The 6,518-nt window shown below is 37.9% G+C and overlaps 1 long non-coding RNA gene across 1 annotated transcript; it reads left to right on the top strand.

Moving 5' to 3' along the window:
* The first annotated feature begins 401 nt into the window (after positions 1-401).
* Positions 402-4,742, top strand: LOC148738077 (uncharacterized). The gene is made up of 3 exons (XR_015996925.1): positions 402-2,307; positions 2,619-2,725; positions 3,259-4,742. It is a non-coding gene; the product is annotated as an uncharacterized LOC148738077 (long non-coding RNA).
* Positions 4,743-6,518: the final 1,776 nt, after the last annotated feature.

Genomic DNA, 6,518 nt, shown 5'->3' with positions numbered 1-6,518 from the left:
ATTCCCGTTGGAGGAAAGCGCACATGATCTTCAGCCAATGAGAGCCTCCCTGTTTACGCTTCGCCACTTATAGTACAAATGTAGAATAGTTTCGCCACTGCAAGTAAATGTCTGAGAGCAATAGGCATTCCGCCCGATGGAAATGTTGAATAGAGTTCGTTTTTCTATAGAATCCCCTTTTTGATAATTTTTCAATGAATTCCTTGTGGCTTGGAAGCGAAGCTTTTAAGAATTGCTTCTCTTAGTTGTCCGGAATGAATATCACCCGAACAATCACAAGACATCATCAGATTGTTTGTTCATTTCCTTATTAACTCAAACATGCATTAGTTCTTCACTCAGGCAGACCATTACCCACCATTATTATCTAACAATACTCCGTAGAGTTACAAATACCGCCTAAGAAGAGCACAAATATCGTGCGGTATTTGTACTCTAGAGAACTGGTTAGACAGGTTTTCTAGCATCGCAAACCACTTCCCATACCTCTGTCACGCACTCTGCGTAAATAAATATCCGCGAAATTCGCCCGCACAGAAATAACAATTTGGCGTGTTGGATAATAAATAACCTATTAGAAGTTTTGTTTTATAGTATCGCTGAGTATTTTTACTCGTAATTTGTATTTTGACTCACCTTACGGGCTCGTCAAAATATGGCACAACTCGCAAAAAATACTCAGCGATACTACACAACAAAACGTCTGATAAGATTTAATGATTGAGCAGGTATATCCGCCCAAAATGTGCAACATTCAGTTGTAAAGTGTGCAAGTGCAGAATCATCTTCAGGAAGCCCTTCTGCAGCTTCTAAGAAAAGGACAAGCATGTTTATAGGTAGTGTAAAGATTGAAAATGTCACGCATATTTCTTATTTTGATTGTTATTTATTTTAAGTTTACATAGTGCTCTTACATGTGTATCCAACAAAACTCATTCATACTGAAAGACTGGAATTACATTAATCCGGCACTTTAACCGCGAAAAAATTATGTGCATCCTACAATTTCTTTTCAAATTAGATTTTGGATCGAATTTGCTCTCCTTTGGCAGCCCCTTTTGAATAATTAGTCAGTGAATTCTAGCACTTAGTAGATTAGAGTTGAAACTGTTAAAAGACTTTTTGCCCTAATTATATAAGTTGCTAGGACTGGGTCTCACACGAACGACCACAACTCAGGAGAACACTACATTATCACATCATTTTTAAACCTTTTGCTTCATTTTCTCGTTAATTCGAAACGTACATTAGTTCTCAACTCAGCAGTCCTAGTGACCACCGTTATTACCCCAGGTATGTCTGCCAAAAGTGTGCATCATTCAATTGTAAAGCGTTCAAATGCAAAATCATCGTCAGGAAGGCCAAATTCAGCTCCTAAGAAAAAGAAACACCAGTTTGCAGGTAGGGCTGAGATTAAAAAATGTTACGCCGTATTTTCCTTTTTATTATATTTTAACAAGTTTACATTTCTCTGTTACGTATCTACCCACGATAAAATATATTCTTGCTGAATGACCGACATTTCATTTTTAGACATCAATGTCACCTCAACCGCGAGAACACATTTATGTTTTTCACTACTGCTCTTCAAACTGAAATCTTGGATTAAACTGGTTTTTTCTTCTGAAAACCTTGTTTGAACAATTTGGCAATGAATTCTTGCTCCTTTTAGATTATAATTTGATTTTTTTGAGACTTGCTTCTCTAAGATGTCAGGACTGAGTCTCACGCGGAATGTCACAATACAGGATCCCTACGACATGAGATCATTTTCAAACCATTTCGTCATTTCCATGTTAATTCAAAACGTACGTAGTTCTCAACTCAGAAGTGCCATCTACTATCATTATTATGCAGGTGTGTCCGCCAAGGGCATGCAACATTCAATTGTAAAGAACCCACGTGCAGAATCATCGTCAGGAAGCCCTAGGACAGCCTTTAAGGAAAGGAAACGTCTGTTTGCAGGTAGTGCCGAGATTGATGATGTTACGCTTAATTTTCCTTTTTATTTCATTCAAGTTTTCATGTTGCTGTTACCTATGAACCCACTGGCACGGTAAAGTTCATTTATTGTTTCGTTAATACAATGAATTATTAACTTGATTTCCTGATTGACTTTGATTGACACTAAGTTTCGCAATTAAGCAACGTGAATAAGTGTGCTTTCAGTTCAGATGTTTAGATTCGAAGTGACCTTCATGTTTTGCTGACCTGTCGCACTGACCCGTATTCTGTTATACCCTGATCTATTATATCTGTTGCTGACCTGTATACCGTGAAACAATCCTACTAGACATCGCCACAGAAGTAAGTTATCAGTGCTGCAATTCTAGCTAATAGTTTGAGTCGTGTGTTTATGTATCGATAGATCCTGTTCAGTTTCTCAAATGTATTTAATTTCTTTTCTCTAGATCGAATAATAATATACTAGAATAAATTATACGATTTGCGTAAGCTAGTTGGATTTCCTGTTTGGTTTACCGGACCATTTAGGCTGAAAGACTGGCACTGCAGTACAAGATCACTACAACATCGGATCATTATCAAACCATTTGCCTCATTTCCTTGTTAATTGAAATCATAACTGAGAGATCCTATTAACCACCATTATTACACAGGTTCGTCCACTAAAAGTTCACAACATTCAGTTGTAAAGAGTAAAATGCCGAATCATCGTCGGGAAGCCCTACTGCAGCTGCTAAGAAAAGGAAACGCCTGTCTGCAGGTACTTCCGAGATTGAAAATATTACGCTGAATTTTATGTTTAATTAAATTTTTTTACAAGTTTACATGTTGCTGTTACTGATGTTCTACTGTATGATTTATTCATGATGGAAGACTGTCGTTATATTCATTAGACATCCTTATGACCTAATCAGAATATAAATAAAATAGAAATTCAAAGTTAAACAAAAATTAATAGGAAAAATTTGGATCATTGAAAGGGGAGAAGTGTTTAAAATAAACTTAACGAAGGTTGTAACATTTGACTTCCTTGCTCCTCTCTTCTTTGCTCCTCAAAGATTGCTTGAATTTTGTAGTAAGGTGAAAGTAAAGTGGTACATCTGTATATCAGAGTGTACAAATTCATTTAAACTAGCTGCTGTTTTGAATCATGCCATTCCTCAATCACAGAAGATTGAAAATTGCATTACTTGAAATATGAAGAGTACCATTTCTATGTTTAGGGTAAGTTCGTTAAGAACACGTTGGCCTTTACATCTCAGGCTGTGTGGGTGAATTCATTTTCCTTTACAGCCAATGACATCATCACCTGCATCATTATTACCTTCTACCCTGGAGACAACCAACTATGCTCGACTTTGACGCTTTCTGGTCGATGTTGGATCCCCCGTCTTAAGGGACACTTTTGATACCATACACCCTCCAGTAAAACTTCATTAAGTCTTGAGGCATCATGCAGAGCATGCAGCATTATAGTCTCTATAGGAGAGGAGAGTCATGAGTTTTACACAACGGGGAAAGCTGTATCCGACTGTTCCATCATCTGTTTCATCAGCAAACTTTGATGTTGTGTTACTGCATGGGCTATTGAGGAATATCTGTGCGTTGACTCCTCCCAGGACTGGATGGGATAGTCTACCACTTAACTTAGATTTTAGCAAGGATGCCAACATAGTCAGGCTAAAGTACTTCAATGATGATGTGTACAGCCACGCCAACCAAGCATCTGTGGACGATGCAACATTCAACATCTACTGGCAGGATATCAGTGCTGCCAAAGTAGTTCTGGGAGGATTTGGTTATAGACCTGCTATCGGTAAACTTAAGAATAAGTGTATGAACCTCTTATGGAAGCGAAAGTGAAAGAAATGATGGGAGAGATTCAAGGTATTGTACATTAATTAACCCAGAAAAAAATGCAATTCTCAAGAAATGGCAGCGTTAGTATTTATAGGTGTAAGCATGTGCCCTTAATATAATCTGCTTTACACACGCCGTGATTTTTCTAGCCAGAGATATGACATCACAACATCGAACCCCTGCAGAGGTTGGACATTACCTCTAGAAGAACCTTTTTATTATGGAATGACTTAGCATAAGGAAAAAGGTTATTATTATATCATGTTGTATGTATCATGATGTGCAGACAAAGTCATAGATGAAATTGAACAGACAAGATTTCAGGTTAAAAAACTTAATGACAAGTTGGACACCTTGAAGCTACAACAAGGAGAAACAAAGAGTCGAGGTCAGTAGTAGAGGAAAAGGATATTTCATTGGTTTGAGAAATAAAAAAAGACAACCATCCAAAAGTAATAAAAAAACAATCTATTACGTAAAGTAGTGGCAATGGCTGAATGTGTTGTTCTAAATGAGCTGTTCGAAATGTTAATGAAATAGGAAAACAAACTGTTTTTGTTACAGGTGTTTGAACTCTGGTTTGATAATATGCAGGTTTTTATTAATGAAAAGCTCCAAAACCTTACACTGATGGCGTGACTAGACTAAGCAAGAGAACAGCTACTGATAGAAAGCAAAGAGCTGAGGACAAATCGTACCAGTGATTCCACAGACTGAGTTTCCAGCCTTTTAGTACAGGGTTTTGCCCTATTTAATTTACACGGAGATCCTTTATTGGATTGTAAACCCAACCATGTCTTCTGATGACATTTGTCTCTCCTAGAAAATATCAGAAGTGGTTTTGACCAGCTGAGGGCTGATATCGGAATTTTAATTGACTCTTTAGCAACTTTGAAGGCACTACAAGTTACAAAGGATTAAGGTAAGTTGCGTCCAAAAAATAGTACTACGATAAGCCAGTCTTTTTGAGGATAATATTTCGCAGTAAAAAATTGTTTATGGTGGCCACAGGTAGTAACTAACAACTCCATATATTTTTCTGCGTCTCAGAGGTTTAATTTTTTAATGTTTACAACAGAAGGGTGACCGGCTGCCGCCGGTGGGCAAAACAATTTAAACTTCTTTAAGAGATTAACTTTGCTAGAGATGGTCAAACCAAATGGGCAAAATCTTCCTTACAACCGGCCCTTAATGTAACCTTTAGCTGCCTCCCCCCCCCCCCCCTACTTGATGGTGGTTGTCTTTATCTTGAAAATTGAATACAACTTGCTCATTGTGCTAGGAAAAAACTAGCTTAAAGCGGGACTGACGAAAAACGTCAGTTTCTCCGATCACAATGAAATTTTTTTGTTTGGGATCTCAAAACGTTAAGGAATGACTGTATCGATTTTTGAGTTTAAATTCCCACGGTAAGTTGTATTTTTTGGACGATCTTTTTCGAGGCTGTTGAATCCGATTGGAATGAACTGAATCTGGCCGAGGAGGTATGGGGAGACCGGTAGCGACGTCATCTAATCAACCAAGACATGAAGTTGTCAAAGCCATGAGTGTTATTTCCATGGTTTTATAATAGTTAGAAACGCGAAAAGTTCGAATCTTACGATTATAATTTTAAAGCTGGCATATCACAATGCCTTCGCCTCGATGTGTTGTGCAGGGATGCAGCAATAGATTAAATCCACAAGATGGAATCTCGATCTCTACACGACTCCCCTGTTAACAAAAAACTTGCCGCGAAGTGCAAGAACTTTGTCGGACTTCACAGAAAAAACTTCGATCCCGAAGGCCGGTTTGTTAATTTTGAGCATTTTTTAGAATCGTGTTTTTTAAGGACATGCCATCTAAAAGGGGCATTGAGATTGTTACCAGGATCAGAACCAACTAACTGGAAAAGTTTAAGAGAAAGACGCGGTAATCACGAGAAAACCTCACGATCAAGTACTTCATCGAAAGGTCATCGCATGGTGAGTCGACTTTTCTAATCAATTCTCCTGAACTATTCCACACCTGTAGGAAGTATCTAAAAAACGCAAAAACTGTATAATTTTCCAAGCTTTCATTCACTATTCGTTATTCGTTTGAGAGAGTTTGGATGTGAACACATGCGATCGAGTCAGTATATATAAACAACACATGGCCAGGTCAAGGAATTCCAACGTATTAGAGTCAAATTATATCATTAAATGCTGTATTTTCGTCATTTTAGAAATAGACTCACTTATACCTCCACTAGAGTTGCGACGCGTGCAAGTTTGTGAGAGACGAAAACCGAAGTCGGAAGAAAACAATCGACACGCTGACAACCAAAATAAATAGACTTAAAGATCGCCTACAGAAAAAGGAATTCAAATTCCTCAATTACATTGGTTCTTTCATCAGGAAAAGTATTGTTCACATCACTTTCAAGGGAAGCTGATGATCGATTACTTTCGCTTGAATACGTATTGATTTTTCTCTACAAGCTGTGTTGCCTTCGAGTTGTCTTGATTGGATGACGTCACCACGTTTCGACGCGTTACCGATGTCCTGCCGTTCATTTATTCAAGAGCAATATGGCGGAAGGGCGATTTCGCAACGCAAAAGTTTCATTTTCTCGGTGGTCGTTGGCTTGATCTTTCTAATATTTAATACATATGTTATTCAAAGCGCATGAATTCAAGATATTACGGAATGATATGTTTTTCGTCACAGTC

The sequence above is a fragment of the Stylophora pistillata genome, chromosome 2, assembly GCF_964205215.1.
Source record: "Stylophora pistillata chromosome 2, jaStyPist1.2, whole genome shotgun sequence".
NCBI classification, from domain to species: domain Eukaryota; kingdom Metazoa; phylum Cnidaria; class Anthozoa; order Scleractinia; family Pocilloporidae; genus Stylophora; species Stylophora pistillata.
This window is presented reverse-complemented; position numbering and strand designations above follow the sequence as displayed.